The 15,424-nt window shown below is 34.6% G+C and overlaps 1 long non-coding RNA gene and 1 pseudogene across 1 annotated transcript in view; one reads left to right on the top strand and one right to left on the bottom strand.

The window, feature by feature from the left end:
• The window catches only part of LOC135270199 (uncharacterized), a 351,270-nt gene that overhangs the window by 157,997 nt on the left and 177,849 nt on the right, over positions 1-15,424 (bottom strand). The gene's annotated exons all lie outside the window — the stretch shown is intronic.
• On the top strand, positions 13,501-14,300 carry LOC105717229 (large ribosomal subunit protein eL8-like; annotated as a pseudogene).

Raw genomic sequence — 15,424 nt, 5'->3', positions numbered from 1 at the left:
ATCAGGTCCCAGAGCTCCCAAGAGATTATGTCCTTTGTCTTTGGAGTTTTTCAACTATTTCCCAGGGCCTGCAAGAGCAATCCTTCCCAAATATTTTATTTGTCTTGCTTTCACAAACATCTTATAAAAGTTTTCTCCTCCCTTTTCGGGGAGGAAAAACTGCTGTGGTTTGGTACTGCCCAACTTATGAATTGCTGTCTCTCCAAATATATTCTTAAAATTTTAATGAGCCCTAGTTTGTCTTTTAACAGAGGTAACTAAAAAACATTTTTTCACTTTTATTGTATTTTCATATCTCATTTCTTAAAAAAAATAGCTAAGCCCATTTTTCTATCTTAAAGATATAGTTTAAAAAATTCCATCATTAATATTAAATCCATGCAGTGACAGGGTCTTTATTCTGATCAGTAATCTCCATTGTTTCTCTCCTGTATGTGTGAAAATAGTTTGAAAATACACAGTATCCTGACTGACCATAGGACAGTTTATAAAAGATTTTTGTTTTATTTTTTTAAAAATTCCTACAATCAATTTTTTCAACAATCTCATTGTTATATAAATGTTATAAATTACACACAAACTGTACTAAGAGTTTCAAATAGTCACATGACTCAAATAAATATTTCATAGGTGTTACAAGAAAAACTTTAGATAAATTGAACTTAATAAAGTTTAAGTGAGCAAAAAGTGATTCATGAATCACAGAGCTCCCAAACCAGAATAGGTTCAGAAAGACTCCAGTGCTGACATGTGATCAAAGAAAATGTATGGACAGAAAAAGGAAAGCGACAGACATAAAATGGAAATGCAATGAGGAAACAGTTGGATTGGTTACAGCTCAGCATTTGCCTTATTTAAACGCAGTTTGAACAGTTGGCCACTTCTGGCTCTCCAAAACTGAATGACTGTCACAAGAGTAGGCTACAGTCAGTTTACATATCCAGTTAGGTCACAGTTCACTATGTACAGAGAAATCTTTAGGCCATACTTAAAATGTGTAAGGAGACAGCTTTAGGCTAAACTTAACATAGGTCATTGGAATCAAAAAAATAATAAATCCATGCTCTTCATCCAATTAATACCTATCTCATTTTCATTATGCAGAATCCTAATGTTTTTTAGTATTAGTATCAAGCTAAAAATAGATTTTGCCCCAAAAGGATCTACTGTAATCATTGTTTTGAAAAAATTCGAAAATAGTCATAAAAAAATAGGTATTTGTTATCCCAAACCAATCACTTTCTAGTTTATCCAATTTCCATGCATTGTATTTGTTCATTTAAATTAGAATATCCTGGTTTGGGTATGATAAACAATCAAAAGGAAATAGTCATGCTTATGAATGGTTAGCCTGCAAATGTGGTAACATTCTTTCTGAACAAATATAGAAGTCCATGCTTCAAATTTGGTTTTCTGTCCAATAAACTTGTTATTTGGGATATGATTAATGTACCATTACTTCAGCATCACTGATGCATATACTCAGTCATATGAATCACATATTTAGATAAAAAACTTGCCAGAAGTGAATTGTTGAAAAAGTTGAGGGTTCAAAGCAGCAAAATCACTTGAAATTCAACCGATAATATCTTCAGGAATTGAAGCACCTGTTACAGTTAAGAATAAAGATGCTCTAAAACTTACATGGTTACCCTTGCTATTTCTTGCTCTGGGAATGAAATGACTTTGCAATACATAGTCATTTAGGCAAGAATTGGGGTTCATGTTCAGAATGGCCAGAAGTATCAAACAATAGACTTGGCCAGAAGTTTCAAAAAATAGACTTTTATAAGCCTATGATCCAAAGATTCGTTATTTTATCAGAAAACTAACTATAATGAGGGTTCTTGATGTTTAAAGAAATTACTATAAGTATGTTAGAGTTTATAGATATGTTCTTTAAAAATTAGGGGGAAGATGATAAGAATAATAAATAGAATCAAGGAGGAAAATGGACTACAAACATTTTTGTAAGACAGGTTTAGAAAAGATAAAGGAAGGCAAAGCAAACCCTTCTCAATCCAGGACTTGAAATCTTGAGTCAGTCAGTGAGAATAAACTAATATACATGCACAGGGCAGAAAACAGGATTGATAAAACAAGCTTTTATGGTGTTTTCTGCTGTGTTTTTATGTAGTCTGTCATAAAGTACCTAATTCTGCCAATAGGAAAAATATTTTGAAAAACATACTTTCGTGGACATGGTTATTTTTATTTTGGCTGAAAATATTTTTTTCAAAACAGAATTGTCAATTTTTTTCCCATTTCAAGAAAACAATCTAAAATCATCATGGGATCTATGAGAAAAGAGCCCGTTTATTTTTTTATGCAAGGATATAAGCAATGGATCACAAGATCAAATCATCCTTCTACAGAGTATAGGTGCTGTGCTTTAGATAGCTATCAAAAAAATAGTAGCTATGAAAGATGATTTCTCCTACCTGTAGTCAGATCCAGTAGTGTACTGGAGCTGCCAGTACTGAATACCATGAGCCAAGTGTTAAATTTTTAGAAATTTGTCCAACTAATTTTTAAACACAGTTACTATTTTAATTATATAAACTTACAGTTGAAAATTTTAAAACTCAAAGGTAATAAACACTCAAAATTCATCACTCCTTAAATATATTTTACTACCAACTACCAACTATGCTGTTCAAGTTATTTACATCTGTATTATCTGTATGATAAATACTATATAATAGTAAGTTCTGTGCATTCCTTCCCAATTCCATGTTCAGTGAGGACAAATTCATAGCTTGAAACTGGCTATGCTGTGGGTATCTACATAACAAAAATCAGCAAATGCTATGAATCAAGCCTTAATTTACTGTTTTGTTGATTGTCTGGATTTAATGTGGTAGAAAATGTTAATATGAAGACTAAATATAAAAGTGGGTTATGTCTCTAGTTGTTACATTATAAATTGCACAAAAATAAGAAATTATTCCTGTGTTCAAAAATGATTACTTAACAAAGAAATCACTTTCATGATTGAAGAATAAATAGTCATAAAAAGTCTTCATTCTTTCACTTTTACCCTACTCATTTAAGTCAATGAAAATATCAATCAACATTCATGTTGAGTCTACACTCATTTATCAGTCATGAGTGATTTCTTTTGTCAAATCTCATAGTAAACAAGTATTTATTTGTAGTTTGATATTGTCAGTTCATTGTTTATTGCAACCATAGTTTGGCTACAGATAGAAGAGTTTAACAAAACCAACAAAAGTGTTCTTTGAGAATCAATTGATTATATATAATGTACAACAGAAATTATTTTATATTTTATTATTTGTAAATTTCATGCTATACAGCCTTTATATTAAAGTATATTACAAACTTGAGTATACATATATATTTATGTTATTTTACATTTACTGTTGTTAGACATCTCCAATACACCATTGTCAATATCCAAGTTATAGATCATTCCTTTTAAATTCCATTACTCTGATTTAAAGCATCTTACCTCAACAACTCAATATGGCTTGGTACTCCAGGAATTTAGCAAATTTGTGAATCTATATTTTTAACCTACATTTCTTCTTGCACTTAGTGAGATCAGCTATTATTGTATAAATTATTGCTTCCCTTGGATTGACTGAAAAACTTCAGCGGAGTATTTTTAAATATAAATTTATTTCATCCTACTCATCGTTTGTCCACTCATGACTCTATTCATCTTAGTCACATCCCCTTTCTGCTTCTTCACCCAACCAAATAAATCTGTCTTTACTTGTGTCTGTTATTTATAAATAACTTATAAATCAAAGACCATAATACATATCTACTTAATTAAAGTGTTTTCCCAGATTATCCACTAATATTTTTAAGATCTGGAATCTAGAAAGCCCAGAGAGGCTTATGCCAATTTCAGAGGCATCAATAAGAGGAAAGTTTCACTCTCAGTCCTGCACAACAGATTACAAATGGCAGATGAATAAAATAATCCAAGTCCAAGCATAAATAAGACCACAGTAGGAATGGAAAATGAAAATAATAAGAGTACTGGGAAATGATCAAGAAGCATTCCAGTACCCGTAGATTAAAACTGATGGTTTTCCAAATTGAGGTGCATCCATAAGTAATTGGCTACAGTATCAGGTTCTTTCATTCTTCAAATACGTAGCAACTACCTAGTATGCCATGCAAGGTGCTGGGTGCTGGAGATACAACAGTGAGCAGTATATAGTCTTAGCGCCTGCTTTCAGGGCACCAACACTCTAAAAGTGAGAAGGATGACTTCTTTATCATCTTGCCTTTTAGGGAAGCATGTTTATTTTCTATTTTTATTGCAGTACTTGAGCTTTCATTGGCCTTCTTCAGAGCTGTTGTATCCAAAAACATTTACAGAAATGTCTTGACCTCAAATATTTCTATCAATACCCATCTCCTCCCTAGTTATTCTTTTAATCACACTTATCTTCTAGTGCTGTCCCTCAGACATGCCAGGCATATTCCAATATTAGGGACTTTGCACTAGATATTTCTTGTGCTTGAAAGTTCTTACATTAGATGTTCACATGAGTGACTTCTTCGTATTTTTAAAATCTTAGTTCAATGTCACCCTCTTAATAAGTCTTACCCATGTTACTAAGGCCTTCCTTTATAAGATTTGCTACCTGTGATGATTATTATATGTGTCAAATTGGCTAGGCTATGATGCTCAGCAATGAGGTCAAACACCAGTCCAGATGTTGCTGTTAAGGCATTTTGTAGATGTGATTGACATTTGTCATCAGTTGACTCTAAGTAAAGGAGATTACCTCATGATAACATTAGTGGAATGCATCCAATCAGTTGAGGCCTTAAAAAGCAGAAGTAGACATTTTCTGGAAATGAAGGAATTCTACCTCAGGACTATAACATAGCTCTGCCTGAGTTTCTGGCCTGCTGGTCTATCCTACATATTTTAAACTTGCCAGCTCTGACAGTCATGTGAGTCAATTTCTTAAAATATATCTCTGTACATATATATGCATATAATATTAATATACACTATATAAACACATATATGTATATATAACAAATTTTATATCCAATAGTATATAAAACCAATTATATACATAAACCAGTATAATATGTACCATGTAAATAGAATATATACCAATTTATATACATAAAACTAATAGAATATGCACCCTGTATAAACTTACAGTTGAATAATAGGCATAAATTCTAGCATTCGATAGTATAGTAAAAAAAAAATGTAGTTAAATTAATATGTATTTCAAAATAGGAGAATTGTAATGTTCCTAACACAAAGAAAAGATAAATGTTTCAGTGGATGAATATCCCCATTACTCTGATTTAATCATTAGATGTTCTATACATATATCACAATATCACACATACACCCAAAACATGTACAACTAAAAATACAAAAATAAAGACACTTTGATTACCAATAACAAAAGCTTAAGCTGGCTTAGGCAGAAAAATTTAAATTTCTGTTGGTTTCTCACACTGTAGTCAGATCTCTCACACTTTAACAGGACATTGGTTACCACTATCTCCACATATAGCAACTTCATTTGGGAAGGGAAGCAAAAATGTTTTCATATTTTATTCTGAAAAATTTTGGATTTGAGCTCTGTATTTCTGAATCCCATTGAACTGGCTAGTTTTGTATCCCCGTCCCTCAACCTATCACTGAAGACAGGGTGATAAAATATTCTTATTGGCCAAACCTACACAATATGACCATTCTCAGTACAGGATTGGGGATAGCCCAGTTCTATCCAGAAACATAAGCTGAGAGTTAAGGAGGGGTGTATTTCTCTATCTTTACTGAAATAGTCAACTGTTCTTTTTCTACCTTCTTCAGGAAACAGGCTCTCAAACCCAACAAAAAACCATTGTCTACAAAAATAGAAAATGATGCTAATTTTAGTTTGTAATTTTTTTTTCCTGAAAGGCAGCCAAGAACAATGTGAAAGCCCATGACCTGGAATTCATGAATGTCAGGTACTAGTTCAAGCTCAGCTGACATCTAGATACATGAATTTCTGTAAGTCCTACTTCAAGTTCTAGAAATAACACACTGGATACCAGATCCCAGCTTTAACACTTTTTAGGTAGTTTACATTGGGTGATGTTATGATCTGAATTACATACCCAAAAAAGACATGCTGAAGTCCTAATTCTTGGTGTCTATAAACGTGACATTATGTGAAAATATAGTCTTTGCAGACATAACCAAGTTAATTAGGGTGTAAGCTAAGATCACTGATGTCCTTAGAAGTGACAACAGAGACATAGGCAAAAGGAGAATGCCACGTAATGACAAAAAAAGAGATTAGAGGTATACATATACAAGTCGAGGAATGCCAAAGGTTGACTACCACCACCAGAAGCTATTAGAAAATGTAAGGAAGTTCCTAGAAGTTCCAGAGGAGGCATGGTGCTGCCAACACCTTGACTACAAACTTCTAGCTTCAAGAACTATAAGAAAACGTTTCTGTTATTTTAAGCCACTCAGTTTGTGGTATTCTGTTATGGCAGCCCTTGGAAACTGGGAATATTTTTAAATTTTTGAAGCTCCGGTTTCCTCAAATACAAAATAGGAGAATATTATTAACAACTATTATATCATTGGGTAAATGTACATTAAGAGTTTAACATTGGGTCTAACAGAAAATAGATACATAATAAAATGGAAATTATTAATTCAATGATGTTAACATTAATTTTAAAAACTCACTCCTTGCTACTTCACGTTTCAGGGGGTTCTTAACCTGTAAACAACCCTGTAAATTACAGAGTACGGACATTCTTACATCTGTTTTACATGTGAGGTATCTGAAACTAAAATATACTCACACCATATATCCACATTCACACAGCCACTTCCTGATGGAGACAGGGTTCAATCTTAAGCATTTTGAATATACGTGGATGTTTCTTTACCTATAGAAAAATATCTCTCAGAGTAGCATGAGTCTTTTTATCCTGCAGGGTTGAGGGTCTACATTTCTGAATATCTTCTATATTTATTACTTTTCTAAGTGAATTATAATTATTAATTTATTGGTCCCTGTAACAATCACCCAGGCAACTATATGCCGATTTCTCAGGAGTGGAAACCGAAGTTGAGGAAGAGGAAATCGAAGTTCAGAGAAAGGAGTTACCTACTCAGAGTCATACAACTTCTAATGGTAGACACAAGATTCCAGCCTAGATTTCTAACATTTCTAAGCCTGTGTTCATTTCATTTCTTCCAACAGCCATCAAACACATAAAAAATCAACTAAGATTTTTTTATGCTTTTGGCTGTATATAAGTTAGTATCATTTATCCTGTGCACTTTGGACAATACAATTCCAAGTTCTTTCAATACTCATTTGAATATATCGAGGTAACTTTTAATTCTTTTTAAATACTCACACCTAGCCTGTCCAGTGCCATTAAAGGGGAGACTACTTATCACAACATTTAGCAGAACAAAAATGACATTAACAGAAATGGTGCTGTCTTCTTTAAGGGACAACTTCTAAATGGTTCACTAAGAGCTATGATTTTTAAGCTCTGGATCTTTGGGTGAAACACAGTTCCACTCAGCAGCTTTGCTCAGGAAAACAAATAAGGTATGATCATAGAGTCATGTAAAGCATCCAGAGTAAAATAGGATTTAAAATCAGTGGAAATGGTGTGCAAGAAAGAGAAGACAGAACAAAAGAGCTCCGACTCACAGAGCCAGATATTCAGATTGAAAAACAGATATGAGTTCGCTCCTGAAGGTGCTAAGGGAAACATCGCCACACTCTAATGCCCTGATGATGGTTTCCTTTTGGCTTCAATAAACAACTGAAAGTCCAAAGATCCTGTGACAATGTGATAACCATGTAGAGCAAGTAGCATGTGCTCTTAAATGCTATTTATTGGAAACATCTTTTACCAGAAACTGTCATTTCCTATCAAGCTTTACCAGTAAAGGGAGTCAGGATCGCAGAAACAAAGAAGGAAAGGAACACATGCCGTGAGTCCACAGCAAGCATTAGCTGAGCATCTACAGTTGTAAGTTATTATTCTAGGCACTTCAGATGCAGCACTGAATAGAGCAAAGTTCCTGCCCTTGCAGATCTATTATCCCAGGGTAGTGTCTATTATGTGCAAAGCGTTTTATGAATGTCACGTCATTTAATCTTCACCAACTCTGTTACGGTAGATATAGTGCAGATGTTTGTTGTTTTTGTTTTTTGACTGCTTGACATTTATTTCCCCTTCTTGTGGTAAACATCCTTTTTGGGAAATTACCTCTTATCCATATATGCAGTAATTGTATGTCTGTAAATAAAAGTATTCTATGCTCTTCTAGCCAAGCTGTCATGTTAGGGCAATTGGATTTTTATCAGGAAACTTGAAACTTAATCTGAGAATTTTCAGAGTAGAGGGAAAAGCAGCAGGAAGCATTTATTACAGCAATGTTGTCAAAGGAAATATGAAATATTTCCGCCTCTTGATCCCCATGGCGGCTGTGAATCCTGCCTACTTGTAATCCAGGTTTTACTGCCTTCCCATGTATTGTGTGAATTTCCTGAACATTCTTCCAAGGAATTATCTTTCTCTTGAGTTTGCCAAAAAATATCCATTGCTGGCAACAAATGAACCCTAAATATTAAAATAGTTATCCTCAACACAGTGGTGCACCATGAGGAACCTGAAGGACAGAGAGATTAAAAACTGTAATCAATTTTAGCCTAAAGCTGCCTTCTTACATATTTAGGTTTGGTCTAAAGGTTTTTATATACATTGTAAACTATAACAAGCGGAGGTGCGAACCAATGATAGCTCACACCTGTGCCAATCACTAAGTTTTGGCCAATCAAATGTAGCCAACTGTTTGAACTGTGTTCAAAAAAAGGCAAACACTGAGCTATAACCAATCCAGTTGTTCCTGTACCTCACTTCTGGTTTCTGTACCACATTTCCCCTCTTTTTTGGCTATAAATCTTCTTCCACCATGTGGCTGCACTGAAGTGTCTCTGAATCTGCTGTGATTCTGGCGGCGGCTGCTCGATTCAACTCCTTTAAATTTAATTCAGCTGAAGTTTTTCTTTCACCAAAACATGTTCAAATCAACATAGCTACTGTAAATGTACCTGATCCCAAAAGTCAAGCTCTCTCCACCGTTAACATGCAGCATGCTTTGTGATGAAGGTAGTTTGACAAAGAGCATTCTTTTAATAGCCGGTGGTGCATCTGTTGCTTTCTTTCAAGAGAATTTGTTAAATAGTGGAAATAGCATTAAAATACACAAAATAGACTCTGTCTCCTTTTTACAATCACAATCCCAGAAAATAAGGCAAATTACCCGAAGGCTCCAAATTCTACTTGTTGTCTGAAATAAACAATATAAAAAGAAATGCTGCAGAGGCTCTTTAAAGGGATTTATTTAAATGCTTTCCTCTAATCCTTTTCTTTGTAGTTCATTTAATATCTAACATTATTATATTCCCTGAGTCTTCTGCCAATTAAAAACAAGCATGTCATGCTTCATAATGCCAAGTAACTAAATTTTTGAGTGAAATACTTTAGATAAATAAATATATACAATTAGTGATGATGTACGTATTTTATGGACATTGCATCCTCCATATTCAATCTATTCCCAAGGTGGTTCTTTTACTATTTTGTATGGGTAACAATGCTTTTGGCCCACAGTGAAGGATGTTATAAGAAACATCCTTTGCAAATGCATTTTTATTTACTCTAAAGCTATTGTTTGCTCTAATATAAGTTTCTACTCAGCAAGAACCCATTCCTGAAGCCACAGAACCAGATCTACCTGTGCTCCTCCTGAACTGGTGGTTTCTCTATGATTGATACAGTTAATTATATTTATGTCTTTCACTTGATTGTTTAAAGCTTGGATGCAAGAGTCTGTATGGAATTCACTCACAATTGGCTTAAAATTGTTTGCTCATGTTTTGGAACTATTCACCTCACTTATTTCTTTCCTACTACTCACCCAGATTCTCTCATTTACTTGTATATGGTTTAGTATGCTGTTTTAACTTTATAGAAATAAAAATGATACAGGATGATATCACCAGGCAAAGATAGAAATCCAAATGCAATATGTAATATATAGGTTGGTTTGACTCACCTGCAATTTGTTGAATTCCTACTTTGTGCTCAATCTTAACTCATGCTAGTCAGCGCATATATCCCTTCTTTTCTGACAGTTATTGAAACTAACCATGAAGGTTGAGCTGATTTTCTTTTTAACTATTAAATTTAGGTACAGGTATTTCCTCCTCCTGCTTTCTAAAGAAACCATATTCCGTAAGAAAGTAGTTTCCAATAAATGTGCTTATTTTATAGTGAAATAAACAAATAAATTTATGTATAATTACTTTCTGAACTGTCAGAGCCTTGGTAAAAATTTTTCTCTGGGAAATGCTTATCTTTTTAAAAAAATGTAGTTAGCACCTTCCTTATAAAGTGGATATGAGAACTATCTGGTGTGAGCTGAATGCCTTTGGAATAGAATTAATCACTAGTCAAAACAACCATTAATTCTAAGATATGAGTTTTTTTAATTACACCCTAAAATGTGAGCACTTGAAAGCTCCTGATATATCACACCTCACTTAATCAATGTAATACCATTGTTTTTAAATTTTATTATATATAAATTGATATTTTCCAGTTATATATATATACTTATAGGATACACAGTGATGTTGTGATTTATAAATACTATATGAATAAATAAAGCTAATTAACAGATCTATCACTTCAAATATTTATTTTTTGTGGTAAGAACATTTGAAATTTACTTTTAGCAATTTTGAAATGTACAATACATTACTATGTCCACCATACTGTGCAATAGATCTCAAAAACTCACTTATTCCTCCTCTCTGAGACTTTGTATCCTTTGACAATCATCGCCTCATTTTCCCCATGTCCCAGCCTCTGTAACCACCACTGTACTCTCTGCTTTTATGAGTCCAATTGTTTAAGATTCTACATATGACGGAGAACACAGAGTATTTATCATCCATGCCTGGCTTTTTTAACTTAGCATATTGTTGCAAATGACAGAATTTTCTTCCTTTTAAAGACTTAATAGTATTCCTCTGTGTGTGTGTGTGTGTGTGTGTGTGTGTGTATCACATTTTCTTTACTCATTAATCTATTGATGGACACAAGTTGATTATGTAAGTTGGCAATTGTGAATAGAGCTGCATTGAACACAGGAAAGCAGACTTTTTTTTGACAAACTGATTTCAAATCTTTCAGGTAAATACTGAAGTGGGGTTGCCAAATTATATGGTAATTTTATTTTTCAGTTTATTAAGAAACCTCCATACAGTTTTCCATGATGGCTATACTAATTACATTCCCACCAACAGTATTTAAGATTTCCCTTTACTCCACATTCTCATACAACTTATCTTTTTGATAATGGTCATTATGATAGGTGTGACGTGATATCTCATTGTAGTTTTAATTTGCATTTCCCTAATGGTTTAAGATGTTAAACATTTTTTAGTATTTCTGCTGGCTTTTAGTATTTTTTTGAAAAAGGTCTATTCAGGTCTCTTACTTATTTATTAATTAGTTTATTCATTTTGTTATTGAGTTGTTTGCATTAGATATTTATGTCTTTTAGGTATTAACCCTTTATTGGATGTGTGGTTTACAAATATTTTCTCCCAATCTGTAAGTTGTCTTATCATACTGTTAATTGCTTCCTTTATTGTACAGAAGCCTTTTAGTTTGATTTGATCCTGTTTGTCTATTTTTCCCTTTATTTTGTGTAATTTTGAGGTTAAATTAAAAAAATAATTGCCCAGACTAATAACATGGATATAACATGACATGTTTTCTTCTAATAGTTTTATAGTTTTTGGTTTTACATTTCGGTCTTTAATCTATTTTGAGTTAATTTTTATACAGTGTGAGATAAGGGTCCAATTTCACTTTTTTTATATGGGTATCCAGTTTTCCCAATACCATTTATTGAATACAATGTCTTTTTCTCATTTTGTATTTATAGCATATCAGTGCCATGAATAGTGTCTCTGAAAAGGACAATGTCTCTGAAAATCAATTGACCATATATGTGTGGGCTCATTTCCTGGCTCGTTATTCTGTTCCATTGGTTGATGTGTCTATTTTTATCCTAATACCATGCCATTTTTCTAATACCATGCTATTTTACTTACTATAGTTGTATTGGTACATTATGATGCTCTGGAAAAGACATACCCAAGACTGGGCAATTCGCAAAGAAAGAGGTTTAATTGATTTATAGTTCCACATGGCTGGGGAGACCTAACAATCATGGCAGAAGATGAAAGGCATGTCTTACATGACAGCAGACAAGAAAAGAGGGCTTGTGCAGAGAAACTCCCCTTTTTAAAAACCATCAGACTTCATGAGACTTATTCACTATCACAAGAACAGCATGGGAAAGACTGGCTCCATGATTCAATTACATCCCACCAGGTACCTCCCACAACACATGGGAATTCAAGATGAGATCTGAGTGGGAACACCGCCAAACCGTATCACTCTGCTGCTGGCCCCTCCCAAATCTTATGTCTTCACATTTCAAACCCAGTCATACCTTCCCAACAGTCCCCCTAAGTCTTAACTGATTTCAGCATTAACTCAGAAGTCCACAGCCCAAAGTTCTCATCTGAGACAAGGCAAGTCCCTCTGCCTATGAGCCTCTAAAATCACAAGCACATTAGTTACTTCCTAGATACAATGAGGGTACAGGCATTGTATAAATACAGCCATTACAAATGGGAGAAATTGGCGAAAAGAAAGGGGCTAAAGGCCTCATGCAAGTCTGAAATCCAGCAGGGAAGTCAATTTTTAAAGCTCCAAATGATCTCCTTTGACTCCAGGTCTCACATCCAGGTTATGCTGTTGCAAAAGGGGGTTCCCATGGTTTTGGGCAACTCCCCACCCCTGTGCCTCTGCAGGGTTTAGCCTTCCTCCTGGCTGCTTTTATGGGCTCATGTTGACTATCTGCAGCTTTTCCAGGCACACAGTACAAGCTGTTATTGACAATTAGCGCAGCAAACCCCAGCGCTAATTGTAAATGGACACTAAACACAAATCAGAAGTTTTGACATGTAAAATTCACTAAATTTATTCTACATAATTTGCCTTTTTTGGCACACTTTCTGCTATGGTTTAAATGTTTTACTCCCTCCAAAATTCATGTTGAAACTTAATCCACTCTAAAATTCAAGAGTTGCCAATGTGGTAATATTAAGAGATGGGCCTCTAAGAGATGGCTAGGCCATGAGGGATGCTTTTGTCAATGGGATTAAGGTATTTTGCAAGAGGCTTAGGGCAGCATTCTACGAACTTGTGTACACATGAACATCTCCTTCCTGCCACATAAGGATGCAGCAAAAAGGTCCTTACTAGACCACATGCTGGTGCCTTGATTTTAGATTTCCTAACCTTCAGAATTGTGAAAACATAAATTCTTGTTCTTGCTCTCTCCTCCTGCCACCTAAGATGCTCAAAGGAAAGAAGGCCAAGGGGAAAAAGGTGGCTCTGGCCCCTGATACTGTGAAGAACCAAGAGATCAAGAAAGATGTGAATTCCCTGTTTGAGAAAAGTCCTAAGAATTTTGGAATTGAACAGGGCATCCAGCCCACAAGAGACTTCAACCGCTTTGTCAAATGGCCCCACTATATCTGGTTGCAGTGGCAGAAAGCCATCCTCTATAAGCAGTTGAAAGTGTCTACTGTGATTAACTAGTTCACCCAAGCCCTTCACTGCCAAACAGCTACTCAGCTGCTTAAGCAGGCCCACAAGTACAGACCAGAGACAAAGTAAGAGAATAAGCAGAGACTGTTGACCGAGGGCTGAGAAGAAAGCTGCCAGCAAAGGGGAAGTCCCCCCAGGAGACTACCAGACTTTCCAGCAGGAGTTAACACCGCTACCACCTTAGTGGAGAATAATAAAGCTCAGCTGGTGGTGACTGCACATGATGTGGATTCCATTAAACTGGTTGTCTTCTTGCCTACACTGCATCATAAAATGAGGGTCCCTGACTGCATTATCAAGGGGAAGGAAAGACTGCAACATCTAGTCCACAAGAAGACCTTCACCACTGTCGCCTTCACACAGGTTAACTCAGAAGACAAAGGAGCTTTAGCTAAGCTGGTTGAAGATATCGGACCAATTACATCGACGGATTTGATGAGATCCACCGTCACTGGGGAGGCAATGTCCTGGGTCCCATGTCTGTGACTCTCATTGCCAAGCTTGAAAAGGCAAAGGCTAAAGAATTTTCCACTAAACTGGGTTAAATGAACACTGTTGAGGTTTCTGTACATAAAAATAATTAAAATAATACAAATTTTCCTTCAAAAAATAAATTCTTGTTCTTTATAAATTACCCAGTTTCAGGTATTCTGCTATAGCAGGACAAACAAACTAAAACAGAATATGCCTACTATTAGAAACTACTCTTTTTTGTCTCGTAATATGTAGTCTAGTTGAAATCTGTAATAAAGAGAATTAGTATTTCCTAAATTATCACATGCCACACATGTTAGTTTGCCATATAGATAAGAGCCATCTATGGATCTCCTTTATTTCCTTAATAAATTCAGAAGAAATTTATTGAAGTACATGTTTGGTGCCACTACAGATATTAAATATTATAATACTGCATGATAATGCTGCATAGCTCCTACTTATTGAACATTTATAAAGTACCAGGTAGTATGCTAAGTATTTTGTACACCATTTGTTTAACTCTTGCAGTAACACTGGAAAGTAGGTAGTTCACCCCATTTTTTACAGGAAAACTGGACCTTAGTAAACCTTAGTAAAGAAAGTGATGCAGAGTAGAATTTTTAAAAAGTTCTTTATATGCATACTTTTTTATTTTTTTTTTAGAAAGAAAGAAAGAAAAAGAATAAAGAAGAGGAGGAAAAAGGAAGAAAAAGAGAGAGAGAGAATGGGAGTATTGCTTTCTTGCCCAGGCTAGAATGCAGTTTAGCAATGGGTATTGAAAACCTCTTTTATACCAATAATTATACTTGATGTAAACAGGAAGGAACAAGGGAAGAAAATAACAAATGAACAGCCAACCAATATTTCATTTAAACCTATGAAATGCTATGCAATTACTGAGGAGTGATTTACTTCCAATTATGTAGTCACTTATGGAATAGGTGTGAGGTGGTAATGTATGTTTTATGTATTTGAAGTGGAGAGTTCTGTAAATGTTTATTAAGTTTACTTGTTCCGGGTCTGAGTTCAAGACCTGGATGTCCTTGTTAATTTTCTGTCTCGTTGATCTATAAAATCGTTAGCTCTTCTTGTTACATTGATCCTTTTGCCATTATGTAATGTCTTTCTTTGCCTCTTTTGTTCTTTGTTACTTTAAAGTCTACTTTATCAGAGGAGAGAATTGCATCTCCTG

The sequence above is a fragment of the Aotus nancymaae genome, unplaced genomic scaffold (genome assembly GCF_030222135.1).
Source record: "Aotus nancymaae isolate 86718 unplaced genomic scaffold, 86718_ANA_hifiasm-v0.15.2.pri h1tg000059l, whole genome shotgun sequence".
Lineage (NCBI taxonomy): Eukaryota > Metazoa > Chordata > Mammalia > Primates > Aotidae > Aotus > Aotus nancymaae.
Note: the sequence above shows the minus strand (reverse complement) of the source record. Positions and strands in the feature narration are given on the sequence as shown.